The sequence below is a fragment of the Orcinus orca genome, chromosome 16 (assembly GCF_937001465.1).
Source record: "Orcinus orca chromosome 16, mOrcOrc1.1, whole genome shotgun sequence".
In the NCBI taxonomy this organism is placed as follows: Eukaryota; Metazoa; Chordata; class Mammalia; order Artiodactyla; family Delphinidae; genus Orcinus; species Orcinus orca.
The window spans coordinates 25,613,278-25,629,602 of record NC_064574.1 but is presented as its reverse complement, the minus strand read 5'-3'; the positions used below and the strand labels follow the sequence as shown (position 1 = coordinate 25,629,602).

Genomic DNA, 16,325 nt, shown 5'->3' with positions numbered 1-16,325 from the left:
GGGAGGCCTTGAAGAGGAGAGAAGGAAACAATGTGGCCTACGTTTTTGAAAAGCCCATCCAACTAGGAGAATGAAGACTGAGACAAAGAGAAGACAAGTGGGAAAAAACAAAGGTAGAAGAGAAATGATAGAGGCAGAGAGGAGCTCATAGGAAATCACCCTTAAGTTACTTAGTTCACGCTAACAAAGTTAGTTCACATTAATAAAGACAAAGCCTTAATGAGGCCTCGCTGTACTGCCACTCCCTGTTTGGGAAATGCTGGTCTGATTAGCAAATAGTGTTGAACACTTTTGTGAAAAGATTTATTTTCTTTTACAGCATGGTACCAGATATGACCTCCCTGAACTGGTTGCTTGCAAGAGACTTTCTTCAGAGATTTCAGGTTACCCTCAAGGTAGTTGTTTTCTTGGGAAAGCCAAGATTCCCTGGGGAGCTGGCAAAAGTCACAAAGCAATGGCAGCTAAGTGTTTCCAGGTTTTCCAAGAGATAGATTGTACTTAGATTAAGCTAATAAGAACATCAGCACAATAGTTATTTGTATTTTCCTAACCTGTTTCATCCAGGAATCTGTAAAACATATAGACATTTATTAATTTTCTTCTTATAATGGTGAGGGAAATCATTGACATTCTCCTATTTTATAGATACAGAAGCCAAATTATGGAGTCCACAAAAAGTAGTGAGAAATCCAGAACAGCCTCCTGGAATCTTCACTCTGGGCCATTCTTGATGCTCAGCACCACCCCAGATCTCCAGCTTCCTAGTAGTAAGCTACTGAATTTTATGTTTTCATAGGCTTTAAAATATTCCTTAGTCTCTTCACCTGACCCACAAAAACAGGCCTATAGAGGCTATGATTTTAAATAGTGACGGTACTTGAACTAGAACCCAGATCTCATGATATTAGTCCAGTACTCTGTCTACTTAAGCAAGCCCATACATCCTTGTAGGTGATGTTTAACTTAAAGAAAATATAATTAAGACAGAAATTCTAATGCACAGGGAAATCCAGACCTATTCAATCCTTTTCATTCATTTCATGGGGACTTTACGAGTTAGCTTTGATGGGTAAAAGAGAAAGTCACTGAGGTATTAATGAAAAGCATTTAGTAACTCTGAAATTAAATTTGTCTTTGGGTTGATGAGGTAGATGGGAGGTATAGTGAGCACCGCCCCCTTACCCAAAGAAGTCTTGAATAGTTTATCCTCCGAGAACTAAACCAACAGAAATGAATTCTTAATTATTTAATCATATATAGAAACGACTTATGAGATAATGTGTCAATGGGGAGATTTAGGAATCTAGTCTAATGGAAATACTGTCTCCAAATAATGTCATTATGTCAATGATTCTCAAATCCATTATTTCCAATCCAAACTTCTCCTCAGAATTCTAGCCTTACATGTCCAAGTGCCTATTTCTTTCCATTTGCTTGTCTCACAGAGATCTCAAAGTTATTGTGTTTATAACAGAACTCTGGGTATGTCCCACTGCAAATCTTCCTCATCTCAATTAACAAGGCACTGCTCTCTACCCAGTTGCTTAAGTCAGAAACTCAGGAGTTAACTCAGTTCCTTCCTTTTCCTCACTTTCTTCATCCAATTCATTATCAAGTCTTATTGATTCAATGTCCAAAATAAATCTCAAATCCAACCACTTTTTTCTCTACTGCCACTAGCCTGGCCCAGGCGATAGTCATCTCTTTCTTGGATACTGCAACAGTCTCCTCTTGCCCCTTTACTTCATAACACTTAACACAATTTGTTTAATTTATTGGTCCGTTTTTCTTACTCGTGATTTAATAATCTCACTTCACTACTAGAATGTATATAAAGTGCTTGAGGATAGGTACAAAATCTATCTTTTTTTTTTTTGGCTGCATTGGGTCTTCGTTGCTGCATGTGGGCTTTCTCTAGTTGCGGTGAGCGGGGGCTACTCTTCATTGCAGTGTGCGGACTTCTCATTGCGGTGGCTTCTCTTGTTGCGGAGCACAGGCTCTAGGCACACGGGCTTCAGTAGTTGCAGCACGCGGGCTCAGTAGTTGTGGCTCGCAGGCTCTAGAGCGCAGGCTCAGTAGTTGTGGCACACGGGCTTAGTTGCTCCGCGGCATGTGGGATCTTCCCGGACCAGGGGTCGAACCTGTGTCCCCTGCATTGGCAGGCAGATTCTTAACCACTGTGCCACCAGGGAAGTCCTGTTATTTATTTTTAAGTGCGTATGTCCTTTCTTTCCAGCTAGATTATAAAATCCTTGAGGGCAATGACTATGTGTACTGTTGCCTCCTACAGTGTGTTAAGTCTAGTAGGATCTTGATGTAAATTGTGTTGTGATTTACAAGGTTACTTAGTGTCTTGGCATCTCTACAGAAGACTTCAAAACTCTTAAGGAAACCACAATGATATACCACCTCACACCAATTGGATGGCTATTAGGAAAAAAAAAAAAGAAAGAAAATGACAAGTGTTAACAAGGATGTGGAGAAATTGGTGTACTGTTAGTTGGAATGTAAAATAGTACAGCCACTGTGTATGGCTGTTCCCCAAAACAATATGGTGGTTCCTCAGGAAATTAAAAATAGTATTACCGTATGATACAGCAATTCCAATTCTGGGTATGTATCCAAAAAAATTGAAAGCTGAGTCTCAAAGAGATATTTATATACCTATATGTATAGCAGCATTATTCACAATAGCCAACAGGTGCAAGCAACCCATATGTCCATTGATAGATGAATGGATAAACAAAATGTGTTATATACATGTAATGAAATGTTATTCAGCCTTAAAAAGAAGGAAATTCTGACATGCTATAACATGGATGAAACTCGAGGACATTATGTTAAGTGAAATAAGCCAGTCACAAAAAGATAAATACTGTATGATCCCATTTATATGAAGTACTTAGGGTAGTCAAATTCATAGAAACAGAAAGTAGAATGGTGGTTGCCAGAGTCTGGGGGATGAGGGAGAATGGAGAATTGTTGTTTAATGGGTATAGAGTTTTAGTTTTGCAGGATAAAAGGTGTTCTGGAGATTGGTTGCACAACGTGGTGAATGTACTTAGTTGTACACAAAAATGGTTAAGATGGTACATTTTTTTTTTTTTGCGGTACGCGGGCCTCTCACTGTTGTGGCCTCTCCCGTTGCGGACCACAGGCTCCAGACGCGCAGGCTCAGCAGCCATGGCTCACGGGCCCAGCCGTTCCGCGGCATGTGGGATCTTCCCAGACCGGGGCACGAACCCGTGTCCCCTGCATCAGCAGGCGGACTCTCAACCACTGCGCCACCAGGGAAGCCCAAGATGGTAAATTTTATGTTATGTGTATTTAACCAGAATTTTTTTTTCAAAAGACCACTGAATAGGGAATCAAAAGACCAAGGTTGGAGTTCCTTGTTCCTTGATGACTAATGAATCTTGAGCAAGTCACTTTTTCACTCATGCCTTGATTTCTTCATCTTTAAACAGGGTAATAAAACATTCCCAGCTTCTGGGTGTATGTAAGGATCAGAGAGAAAAAAAAAAAACAAAAAATGAATAACTCTTAAGATAATATTTTTGAGTAGTAGTTCCAGTATTCCAGTGTCCCTGATCTCCTTTAATATTCATTACAAATTTTATGTCTTATTTCATAACAAAATATTCTAAAGATGTCTTAGCGATAACCTGTTACCACTTCAAAGGATATATACGCTGAACTCTTTCAACTTGGGTTGCTCACCTTATAATTTGGTCCTGGGAAAACAGCAAATAAAAAGCCTTTATGAGGGCTATTGATGACCTAAGATCCTAATTACTAATGTGGCTTAGCATTAATTGAGCAAATACAAGTTTAGGATTCTCATGTGAACATAATAAAGCTGGTCCCAAATTAAGGGGATAAGAGGAAGAATGAACATCTGCTGAGTACCTAATAACTGTTAGGCCCTATAACAGATGTGTTACATGCATTATCTCATTTAATCCTCACAACAGCGTTGTCAGGTTAATAGCATCATACTCGTTTTATAAACGGGGAAAACAAAGCTGAGAGGTTGTCACTTGCCTAGCATCACACAATGAATGACAGAGATGCAATCAAGTGCAGGTCTGTGTGACTCTAAAGCCCATACTCTTTCTACTGTTACACTGCCTCTCAAAATATATTTGACTATGCCTCTTGGTAATAGAGTTAATGGTAAATATTATATATTTGGTATATATTCATACATTTATATCAATTATCTTACCTTAGTCATTACAAGTAAGATAGACTGTGGTAGGAACAATTATCACCACTTTATAGATGATGAAACAGTTAGAAAATTTAACTTACCTAACGCCAACATCAACCAGCCAATAAATAATAATAACAGGACTTGAAAATAGGTACTGCAATTCTCAGACCCATGTGTTTTCCACATCAGCCTCATGAGAGCAGAATTTTATCTCTGAATTTTCTGGTTCTGACTTTTTTTTATGGGAGCGAAAGAGTGAGCATCTTGAAAGTCCTTCAGTTCTCAGTATACATGGACAGATTAAACACGTCTTCATCCTTATTCTCTCCGCCATTCACTAAAATGATATTGAGTTAATATTTTTAATGTTATCAGTCCACAAGGACAAAGGGAATGAGAAAGATAACAGGGCTTCCCTGGTGGTGCAGTGGTTGAGAGTCCGCCTGCCGATGCAGGGGACATGGGTTCCTGCCCCGGTCCAGGAGGATCCCACATGCCGCGGAACGGCTGGGCCCATGAGCCATGGCCGCTGAGCCTGCGCGTCCGGAGCCTGTGGTCCGCAATGGGAGAGGCCACAACAGTGAGAGGCCCGCGTACCGCAAAAAAAAAAAAGAAAAATAACAGCAGATGAAGGATATCAACAACATTTTGGAAGATGGAAAGTTGAGCCAAGAAAATTGAGTTCCAAATACTAGGGAGGGGTATACTAATGAGAGGCAAGCAGGTTCATGTTGCAGAACACTAAAACATCAGGAATTGAAAGGAGCAGATACTGTAGCAGCAGAGATATGTGAGGGGCCAAAAGGAGAGGGATTGGCTGAAAGTCTATTTAAGAAGTTAAACTACCAGGCTCCTTCCTCATCCTGCTCAGTTAGGCAGCTATGCCTCTAGGTCCCTGGTTTATTCTGTGAAAAATTGAATTAGAGAAGCTCCAGACTGAGGTACCAGGTACAGCTAAAGGTCATAGCTGAGGAGGCTGGGGTAGGAGGATACCACACTGAAAACAGAGATCAGATGAATATCTACATGCTGAATGATGAAACTCACCCAGCCTTCTTGCTCTACTTCACTCCAGGGATGCTGACAGCAAGGCTTATATTCTCGAGGCAGGACAGCAGAGGATTAATTTCGGGAGAAACTTAAAATTGGATAACCCCAGAAGAAATATCTATAGATAATGATACTTGAGGGTCTCCCAACAAAACAAATAGGTCCCCACTTTATCAACCTGTGATGAAACCCACCAACTGACAAACTCTTCCGCCTAACATAGACCTTCCAAATACCTTTTAAATGACTCACTCTTAAATATGAAGGGACAGCAAAGGATCACCAGATAGTTGAGATAAACCTTCACCAAGAAAGACAGCATCAAATAGAAATGGAAAACAGGCAATATAGAGAGCAGAAGAATATTTTTTTGAAAACAATAAGCATCCTCTGCCTCTGATAGTATAAAATAGTGCATCCATAAAGCAAAGACAAGTTGCTCCAAAAAAAAGGAGGAATCAGAGAATAATAGCTCTGGGAAATTTTTTCAATAGCAAAAACAAATAATAGAAGTATTAATGTATAAAATTGAGGAAATCTCCCAGAAAAATAGAACAAAAAGACAGACCTGAAAATAAAAGAGAAAAGATAATTAGAGAATGAATCCATAAGGTCCAATGTTAGGCTAACTGCAGTTTTAGAAATGGAGAAGAAATGAAGGGAAGAAAATTATCAAAGAAATCACAAGGTCTCTGATAACTGAAGGATCCGAGTTTCCAGATTGACAGAGCCTGTTGAGCACCCAGCATAATGAAGGGGAAAAAACCAAAACCAAAAGAACTATGGGACATTATCATGAAATTTCTAAAGACAAGGGATAAAGAGAAGATCCAAAAATCTTGTTGATAGGAGGTGAAGAGGGAGCAGGGAAAGGGGAATGGATTATTCATAAAAGAGTAGGTAATAAGAATAGCATATTCCTTAACATTGACACTGGTGGTTAGAAGACGATGAAACAGTGCTTTCAAAATTCTGAGAGAAAATTATTTTCAACCTAGAATTCTATACTAAGTCATGTTATCAATCAAGTGTGAGGCACAATTAAAGATTCAAGGATCAAAAAAATTTACTAACCCTCAAGCTTTTCCTGGGACACTACTGGAGGATGTGCTGTACTGAAACAAGAATGACAAAGATAGAGGTTTTAGGAAAGAGGGGAATCAACCTAAGAAAGGTAAAAGGAAGTCCTAAGATGATAGCTCTACAGCAGACCTGTACAGTGAGGGGTAGTCCAGACTAAAGGGGAAGGAGTGCTCCTGGGGAGTATTTCCAGTAAAACTCTTAGTGTATATGACATGTTTGGGTGTGCTGAAAATAGTTAAGGCATTTTTACATTTCTGTTAGAGAGTCTGGAACAGTTAGTGATAATGATACAGAAAATTTGGCAAACAAAAAACTGAGGCAATTATTAATTGCAAGACAAACAAAAAGTTACATGAGAAAGGAAATGTAATTATAATACAATCAATTGATCCAGAAGTAAACCACACTTTTAGAGTCATAATAAGGTTAATATGAAACATTGATTTAATTTAAATGTGATATAACAATATTGTGAGGCTGAAGGGAGGGAAAGCATAAAGTGTTGGATCTTTATCTTTTATATCAGGTACTGTTTAAAGTTTACAAATCAAAAAGAAAACAGTAAAAATATTTAATTTAGAAAAATGTTAGTAAATATGCAAAGAAAAAAAGCCAGTGAATGAGTCTGGGAGGGTATGTCAGGCTTTGGGGAGGCCACGGCTTTTTTTTTTTTAAGTCTGTGTGTGTGTTAAAATATACTCCTGCTGTGTTTTGTTGTGAGCCTTGTAGTTCCACATGACTTTTTTTAAACCACAAGACTTAAAGTATTTACATGTATTACCTTGATAAACGTTAAAAATATCAAACATAGAAACAGAGAGCAAGAAAGAGAGAAAGAAAATCTTGTGTCTATCCAGACCTATGATATAAAATGACATTATGAATTTTCTTTATAGATAAGTCCTGGAAGAATACTAGAAAATAACAACACTAGATATTTCAGAGGAATAAAACCCTAACTATTTAGGCCATTTTTTTAAGTATCGCATTTAATTTGGGGTGTCAACAGTTGCTGCCTTCTTGCAAAATGAGAGAAATAAGGTGGGATACTAGAGCATTGCTATCCTCTGAGTTCTAATCAGTCTTACTGGCTGATTTTTCTAAATTGTGAAAACAAATGTCATCGATCTTCTGGAATCTCAAAAAGATGTTATCCTCAAAATTAATGTTGTGAGACTATCTCATATATGGAATTAGGAGACCTAGGTTTAAATCCCCTATCTATGACTTACTGGCTCTGTCACCTTAGGTATATTATTGATTCTGGCCCTCCCGTTTCCTCTGCTTACTCCAGAAGCTAAATTGCAATGAAAAATGTTCAAGAAGAACTGCTTCATGCTAAATCCCTCTAGTAGTGAATATGCTCCAGTGTACTTATTAGGGATTATTCAGTCTCCTCTATTAAACTATAAGAACTTTAAAAGTACCAACTATATCTTTGCCTCTGAAATTTTCCACATCCTATTATTGCTGTTCTCTGCTTCTAATGGACACCAAATCAATGTTGCCAGAGATTTACTGACCATATTGTGAGGAGAATGTTTGTCATTAAATGTTCCCATAATTCCTTGTTTAGAAAAGACAAAAAGTTCCATATGCTCCAGGAAGATTCTATTTTCATTGTTAAATTTAGGCTTAAGTTGGACGTAAACAGTAAAGTAAAAACAAAACAGTCTGTCTTCTTCCAAAGAAAGAGTTCCTTAATGATTTTTATATATGTAAATATATATATAATATATAATATATTTTTAAAAATTTTTGGCCATGCTGCATGGCATGTGGGATGGCATGTGGGATCTTAGTTCCCTGACCAGGGATTGAACCTGGGCCCCCTGCATTGGAAGTGCTGAGTGTTAACCACTGGGCCACCAGTGAAGTCCCATAATGATTTATATTTTTATAAAAAGGAAAGATTTTATCCAAAACCCTGGAGTACCCCCAAAGATTTGGTAAACTTAACTGCTATTGTTACTGATATCTGTGTTCTTATGAGTATTAACAAAAGAATTTATGACACATCTAAACAAAATTATAGCATGAAATCTAGAGGAAGCCTGGTGAAGGAGATATAAAGAGAGTTTTTATGATCTTGAAAAGTACAAACGGGACTTCCCTGGTGGCACGGTGGTTAAGAATCCGCCTGCCAATGCAGGGGACACGAGTTTGATCCCTGGTCTGGGACGATCCCACATGCTGCGGAGTAGTTGTGGCGCACGGGCGCACTACGCCCGTGCGCCACAACTACTGACCCTGCGCTCTAGAGCCCACGAGCCACAACTACTGAGACCACGAGCCACAATTACTAAAGCCTGCACTCTGCAACAAGAAAAGCCACCACAATGAGAAGCCCGTGCACCACAAAAAAGAGTAGCCCCCGCTTGCCGCAGCTAAAGAAAGCCTGCACAGCAACGGAGACCCAACACAGCCAAAAAAAAAAACGTACAGAGTAAGACTTAATTTGTTCAACAATACCTAGAATGTTAGAACTTTAACTCACCTTTGGAAATTTAAAATACACTTTCAGAAAATAAAAATTAAATTAAAATGCCCACTAGATAGTGGACCTTAAATATTTTTTTTTTTATTTTTTTTTTTGGCGGTACGCGGACCTCTCACTGTTGTGGCCTCTCCCATTGCGGAGCACAGGCTCCAGACGCGCAGGCCCAGCGGCCATGGCTCACGGGCCCTGCCGCTCTGCAGCACGTGGGATCTTCCCAGACCAGGGCACGAACCCGCGTCCCCTGCATTGGCAGGCGGACTCTCAACCACTGCACCACCAGGGAAGCCCTTGGACCTTAAATTTTTAAAAGTAACAATTTCATATATTTGAGAACAGTATAATTTTTCAATTAAGGCTATATTATTATAGCTAATATTTAGTGAATGCTTCCTTTTGAACACTCCTCTAAGCTCCTTAATATATTATCTTGTTTTCCTAACCCTGTGAAATAGGTACTGTAATTACCCCCATTTTACAAATAAGAAAGTGGGCTCAGAGATTAACTAAATATCATCTTCCAGATGCGATCTGATCAGTTCCCAGATATTATACCTCCTTTAAATATGACTTTTCCCCCCTTTTATTTATTTATTTATTTATTTTTAAATTTTTGGCTGCGTTGGGTCTTTGTTGCTACATGCAGGCTTTCTCTAGTTGCAGCGAGCATGGGCTACTCTTCGTTGCAGTGTGCGGGCTTCTCATTGCAGTTGCTTCTCTTGTTGCGGCGCATGGGTTCTAGGTGCGCAGGCTGCAGTAGTTGTGGCACGCGAGCTCAGTAGTTGTGGCTCGTGGGCTCTAGAGCACAGGCTCAGTAGTTGTGGCCCATGGGCTTCATTGCTCCGTGGCATGTGGGATCTTCCCGGACCAGGGCTCGAACCTGTGTCCCCTGCATTGGGAGGCAGATTCTCAACCACTGTGCCACCAGGGAAGCCCCCTAAAGTTGGGTTCCTTTGAAATGACCCAAGGCTCTCTTAATATCTTCCTTCCTAAATTGTACTCCAATTCCCTTTTTTTTTTTTTTTGCGGTACGCGGGCCTCTCACTGTTGTGGCCTCTCCCGTTGTGGAGCACAGGCTCCGGACACGCAGGCTCAGTGGCCATGGCTCACGGGGCCCAGCCGCTCCGCGGCACGTGGGATCTTCCCGGACCGGGGCACGAACCCGTGTCCCCTGCATCGGCAGGCGGACTCTCAACCACTGCGCCACCAGGGAAGCCCTCCAATTCCCTTTTGATGGTGTTAAACTCATTCCAGTTTAAGATTGTTCTTGGTGTAGCCACATGACCTGGTAGCTTTTATTATCCTCCCACATGTATAATTGCTTGTTAGCCTCTTTATTTCTAGCTTCCTCTAAGTATTTCTTCTCAGGTTCTTGGTTTCCCAACATACAGTGTTACTTCTCTACTATTCGATAACTTTTTTTTTTTTTTTGGTGGCGCTGCATGGCTTGCAGCTTCTTAGTTCCCCGACCAGGGATGGAACCCGTACCTCCTGCGGTGCAGGCCCAGAGTCCTAACCACTGGACCACCAGGGAAGTCCCTAAATAACTCTTTTAAACAAACAAAAAAATACCTTTAAATAGCCTTATTCTTTTTGAGAAATCTCTTTTCCTTCCCCAAGGTCCCTTCCACCCAATAACCTCAGTATAAAATAGTCTCTTTCTCTGCTGAAACTTTGTAGTACTTCACTTATGCCTGCTTTCTTGATGTTATTTGTCATGTTCTCTCTAGCATTAGAGTTGTCTGTATTCCTTTACTGTTTGCTAGAATCTAAACCTCATGGGACAAGAGCCATATTTTACACATTTTTGTATTCCTTTGTATTCCTTGCACATAATAAATGTTTAGTGAGTGTTGTTGAATGAATGAATAGGCAAATGAATAAATGGAGTCCTATTTAGTGGTGTGTTAAGAGTTGCTCTTACTAGATTCTGAATGCTAATTGTTAAATTTTCAGGAATTTTGCTAGTAGGCTGTTAAACTATTGGTAGCTTGAAAACTGACCATGGTAGAAGTATTCCCACCAATGTTTTGTTGCACAACACAACAAAGCTTTTTTTTCTACCAGAGAGCCAGTTATTATTAAACAGTTATATATTTATCAAACATTTACCAGCACACCACTGGTCCTATTCTTCCATAATAGAAAGCTGTATATACCTCTTTGTGTTAATATTAAAAAGCTGAAGAGTTTCTAAGCCATCTTTTCTAATCTCAACATTTTACAGATAAAGAAATTGAGATCCAGAGAAGTGAAGTGGTTTGTGTATGTCATACATCTAGATAGTAGCAAAGCAGAAACTGGATTCCAGCTCTTCATTCTTCTGGTCATTTCTTCTTTTTATGCCACCACATTGACTTCATTTCTATGTTGTTTTACTGTTGCTTTGTTCCTTGGTATAACTTCAGATAAGGTCGTAAGTATAGTTCCACACATAGTAATTAAGAGGCATCAGTGAACAGAACACAGCTTTCTCTACTCTTTGTTCCTTTTGCAAACAGATTTAACACATTTGTTTTTGGAGAAAGAGCAGATTTTGTTCCTGAGTTTTATGGGCTGAGAAAAAAAGTTTTGCGTTTAATGTTTCTTTATTGTTTAGTTAAAAAATTTTTATTGAATAAAAGAGACTGCGTTTCATAAAAGTACATTATATGACACTTAGAAATGTGTTTGTAAACTTTTATTGCACACTCCCCGAGAATGACTGAAAGCCAGGCAGCAACAATTTTGTCTCTTCCACAGTGGCATGGCTGCCCAGTAATACCTTCTTCACTGACCTGCCTTGTTTTCTAAAATTCTCACCATTAGTTTGACAATATGGGATCAAGGTATTTGTTAAAATGCACAAATGTTACCTCGGAAGAAAAGAGCAAAAAGCCATTTTTAGAACACTAGAGGAATAAAAATAGGACAGATATTTTGTGATTTTGAAGGGATAAGGGTGATAAAGAGAGACCCAAGATAGTGTAGGAATTTCCAGTAGGATAGATAGGACAAGCTTATCTTTGGTGATTTGTCACAACTTAGAACCCATGGGGACTTCCCTGGCGGTCCAGTGGTTGGGACTCCACCCTTCCATTGCAGGGTTCAACCCCTGGCCGGGGAACTAAGATCCCCATATGCTGCATGGCACAGCCAAAAAAACAAAAAGTTTGAAAAAAAAAAAAAAGAACCCATGACAGCCAGAGGATAGCATGAGAATATTGGTCATAATCAGTGGATTTATTGGAGACTTCAGTGAGATCTTGGAAATATGGTTAACTTCTGAGAACAGAACTAGTAAGAAACAACCTGGGCTTGTCAGACCTCTCTTGGAGTATTATCATTAGAAAATTTGTAGACAAACTGGAACACTTTCCAGGGAGAAGATTGTGACAGAAAAATCCACCTTCAGTAAATATTTATGTTCCAGCACTGTTCTGTACATTGGGATACCATCAGTGAACAAAACAAAGATCCCTGCCCTTGTTTCTGTTTGTTTGGTTGGTTTTTTGTTTGTTTGGCCCCACTGCGTGGCATGCGGGATCTTAGTTCCCTGACCAGGGATTGAACCCATGGCCCTTGCAGTGGAAGCATAGAATCCTAACCACTGGATCGCCAGGGAATTCCCCTCCCTACCCTTAGGGAACTTAAATTTTTGTAAGGCTAGACAGACAATAAACAAAATGAATACTGACTACAGTTTGTTAGAAGGTGAAAAGTGCTTTTGATAAAAAGAAAAAAATAGACAAGGCAAAGTGAATCATGTCAAGAATATCAGGAAAAGTTGAAGGATGATAGTTCTGTTCGTTCTATGAAGTATGTATAATAATATTTACCATTGCTATAAATATTGCATATGGTTCTATTTGTTAAGTACTTTGTACTATGCCTAACATACTTGACAGTAGACAATAAAAGCTCTGCTCCACATCATCTTTACTCCAGGATCCAGGTCTTCTATCTGAAGTATTGTCTGTTTTATGGAAGAGGGAAAAGAAGCAGGCAAACCACTCACTGGCTCTTAAAGCTTCTGCCCAGAAGTCACACATCACCAATTTTATTAGACCAGGTCACATGGTGTGATGGTTTTCAGAATATGTCCACAAATTCTTTGACACTCCTCCCTTCAGAAAGTGGAGTCTAATTCCTCTGCCCTTGAGTGTGAGCTGGACTTAGTTTCTTGCTTCTCACAAATACATGATGACAGAAGTGATGATGTGTGACTTCCAAGACAGGGTCATAAAAAGCATTGCAGGGGCTTCCCTGGTGGCGCAGTGGTTGAGAGTCCGCCTGCCGATGCAGGGGACACGGGTTCATGCCCCGGTCCGGGAAGATCCCACATGCCGCGGAGCGGCTGGGCCCGTGAGCCATGGCCGCTGAGCCTGCGCGTTCGGAGCCTATGCTCCGCAACGGGAGAGGCCACGGCAGTAAGAGGCCCACGTACTGCAAAAAAACCCAAAAAAACAAACAAACAAACAAAAAAAAACCATTGCAGCTTCTCTCTTGGTCTACTCACTCTGGAATAAGCCAGGTACCATGTCATGAGGACACTTAGGTAGCCAAATGGTTAGACCCATATGGTGAGGAACTTAAGCTCTTCACTAACAGCCAGTGAGGATCAGAGATCTCTGGCCAGTAGTCATGTGAATGAGCTCTCTTGGAAGAGGATCTTCCTGCTTCACTCAAGCTTTCAAATGTCTGCAGCCCCAGGAAACATCTTTTTTTTAAATTGAAGTATAATTGATTTACAATTTTGTATTAGTTTCAGGTGTACAACATAGTGATTCAATATTTTTATACATCACAAAATTATCACCACAATAAAGCTAATTTCCACATGTCACCAGCAAAGTTATTACAATATTATTAACTATATTCCCTATGCTCTACATTACACCCCCAAGACTTGTTTACTTTATAACTGGAAGTTTGTACTTCTAAATCTACCTCACCTATTACACTCATTCCCCCCTTCACCTCCCCTCTGGCAACCACCAGTTTGTTCTCTGTATCTATGAGTCTATTTTTGTTTTGTTATATTTGTTCATTTGTTTTGTTTTTTAGATTACACAGGTAAGTGAAATCATGTGGTATTTGCCTTTCTCTGTATGGCTTATTTCATTTAGCATAATACTCTCTGGGCCCATCCATGTTGTCGTAAATGGCAAGATTACATTCTTTTTTATGGCTGAGTAATATTCCATTGTAGATAGATAAATAGATAAGTAGATATAGATTTTTAATTAATTAATTAATTTATTTATTTTTGGTTGCATTGGGTCTTCATTGCTGTGCACGGGCTTTCTCTAGTTGCAGTGAGCGGGGGCTACTCTTTGTTGTGGTGCGCAGGCTTCTCATTGTGGTGGCTTCTCTTGTTGCGGAGCACGGGCTCTGGGCACACAGGCTTCAGTAGCTGTGGCATACAGGGTCAGTAGTTGTGACTCGTGGGCTCTAGAGCACAGGCTCAGTAGTTGTGGCGCACAGGCTTAGTTGCTCCATGGCATGTGGGATCTTCCTGGACCAGGGCTCGAACCTGTATCCCCTGTGTTAGCAGGCAGATTCTTAACCACTGCACCACCAGGGAAGTTCCAGTAGATGTAGATTTTGAATCATTGTGTTTTCATTTTCATTTGTCTCCAGGTATTTTTAAATTTAAATTTTCCCTTTGATTTCTTCAATGACCCATTGATTGTTTAGTACCATGTTGTTTAGACTCCATCTGTTTGTGTTTATTCCAGTTTCTTCCTTGTAGTTGATTTCTGATCTCACACTATTGTGGTCAGAAAAGATGCTTGATATGATTTCAGTCTTCTTAAATTTATTGAGACTTGTTTTGTGGCCTGGCATGTGATCTATCCTGGAGAATGTTCCATGTGCACTTGAAAGAATGTGTACTCTGCTGCTTTTGGATGGAATGTTCTATATATAGCTATTAACTTCATCTGATCTAATATGTCATTTAAGGCCAGTGTTTCCTTATCGATTTTCTGTCTGGATGATCTGTCCATTGATGTATGTGGGGTGTCAAAGTCCCCTACTATTATTCTGTTACTGTCAATTTCTCCCTTTATGTCTGTTAATATTTTCTTTATGTATTTAGGTGCTCCTATGTTGGGTGCATATATTTTTATCATTATGTCTTCTTGTTGGATTGATCCTTTTATCATTGTGTAATGTCCTTCTTTATCTCTTGTTATGGTTTCTGTTTTAAAGTCTTTTATCTAATATAAGTATTTCTACCCCAGCTTTCCTTTTGTTTCTATTTGCGTGGAATATATTTTTTCATCCCGTCACTTTTAGTCTGTGTGTCTTTAGATCTGAAGTGAAAGTCTTGTAGGCAGTATATATGTATATGTGTGTGTGTGTGTGTGTGTGTGTGTGTGTGTGTGTGTGTGTGTCTTGTTTTTGTATCCATTTAGCTGTTACGTGTCTTGTTGGAACGTTTAGCCCATTTACATTTAAAGTAATTATTGATAGGTGTGTACTTATTGCCATTTTGTTAATTGTTTTCTTGTTGTTTTATGGTTCTTTTTTGCTCCTTGCTTCTTCTTTTACTCTCTCCCCTTTAAGATTTGATGACTATCTTCAGTATAAGGTGTGGATTCCTTTCTTTTTGTATGTGTATCTATTATAGATTTTTAGTTTGTTGTTACCATGAAGTTCATATAACTAACTATAACTCCCTCTCTCCCTCTCTCTCTCTCTCTCTCTCTCTCTATATATATATATATATATATGATTATTTTAAGTTGTTGAGCTCTTAATTTTTAATGCAGTCTAATAACACTGCATTTTTACTCCTTCCCCCATGTCTAATTTTTTTGACATCATATTTTACATCTTTTTGTTTTGTGTATACTTTACTTATTGTGAATATAGATGATTTTAATTCATTTGTCTTTTAACCTTCCTCCTAGCTTTATAAGTGGTTGATCTACTGCTTTTACTGTATGTTTGCCTTTACCAATAAGATTTTTCCTTTCATATTGTTCATATTTTAGTTGTGTTCTTTTCTGCTTAGAGAAGTCCCTTTAATGTTTCTTGTAAAGCCAGTGTAGTGGTGCTGAACTCCTTTAGCTTTTGCTTGTCTGTGAAACTCTTGACCTCTCTTTCAAATCTGAATTATAGCCCTGCTGGGTAGAGTATTCTTTTTTTTTTTTTTTGGCTGTGCCATGTGGCTTGTGAGACATTAGTTCCCTGACCAGGGATCGAACCCATGCCACCTACAGTGGAAGCGCAGAATCCTAACCACTGGACTGCCAGGGAATTCCCCTGGGTAGAGTATTCCTGGTTGTAAGTTTTTTCCTTCTATCATTTTGAGTGTATTGTGCCACTTCCTTCTGGCCTTCAAAGATTCTGCTGAAAAGTCAGCTGATTGTCTTATGGGAGTTCCTTTGTATGTAGCTAGTTGCTTTTCTCTCGATGCTTTTAAGAGTCTCTCATTATCTTTAATCTTTGCCATTTTAATTATAATGTATCTGGGTGTGACCCCTTTAG

The 16,325-nt window shown here is 39.3% G+C and overlaps 2 protein-coding genes across 4 annotated transcripts in view; one reads left to right on the top strand and one right to left on the bottom strand.

Annotated features, from left to right (window-relative positions):
* The window catches only part of PXMP4 (peroxisomal membrane protein 4), a 772,061-nt gene that overhangs the window by 355,770 nt on the left and 399,966 nt on the right, over nt 1-16,325 (bottom strand). The gene's annotated exons all lie outside the window — the stretch shown is intronic.
* ASIP (agouti signaling protein) overlaps nt 1-16,325 on the top strand; it is a 203,727-nt gene that overhangs the window by 1,972 nt on the left and 185,430 nt on the right. For 2 of the 3 annotated variants that reach the window (XR_004484808.2, XM_049698941.1), the window contains exons 2-3: nt 320-395; nt 646-767. The gene's annotated coding sequence lies outside the window, so the exon portion shown is untranslated. Of the gene's footprint in view, nt 1-319; nt 396-645; nt 768-11,073; nt 16,319-16,325 lie in introns of those variants that run through there. The other variant, XR_004484807.2, reaches the window with a different exon arrangement.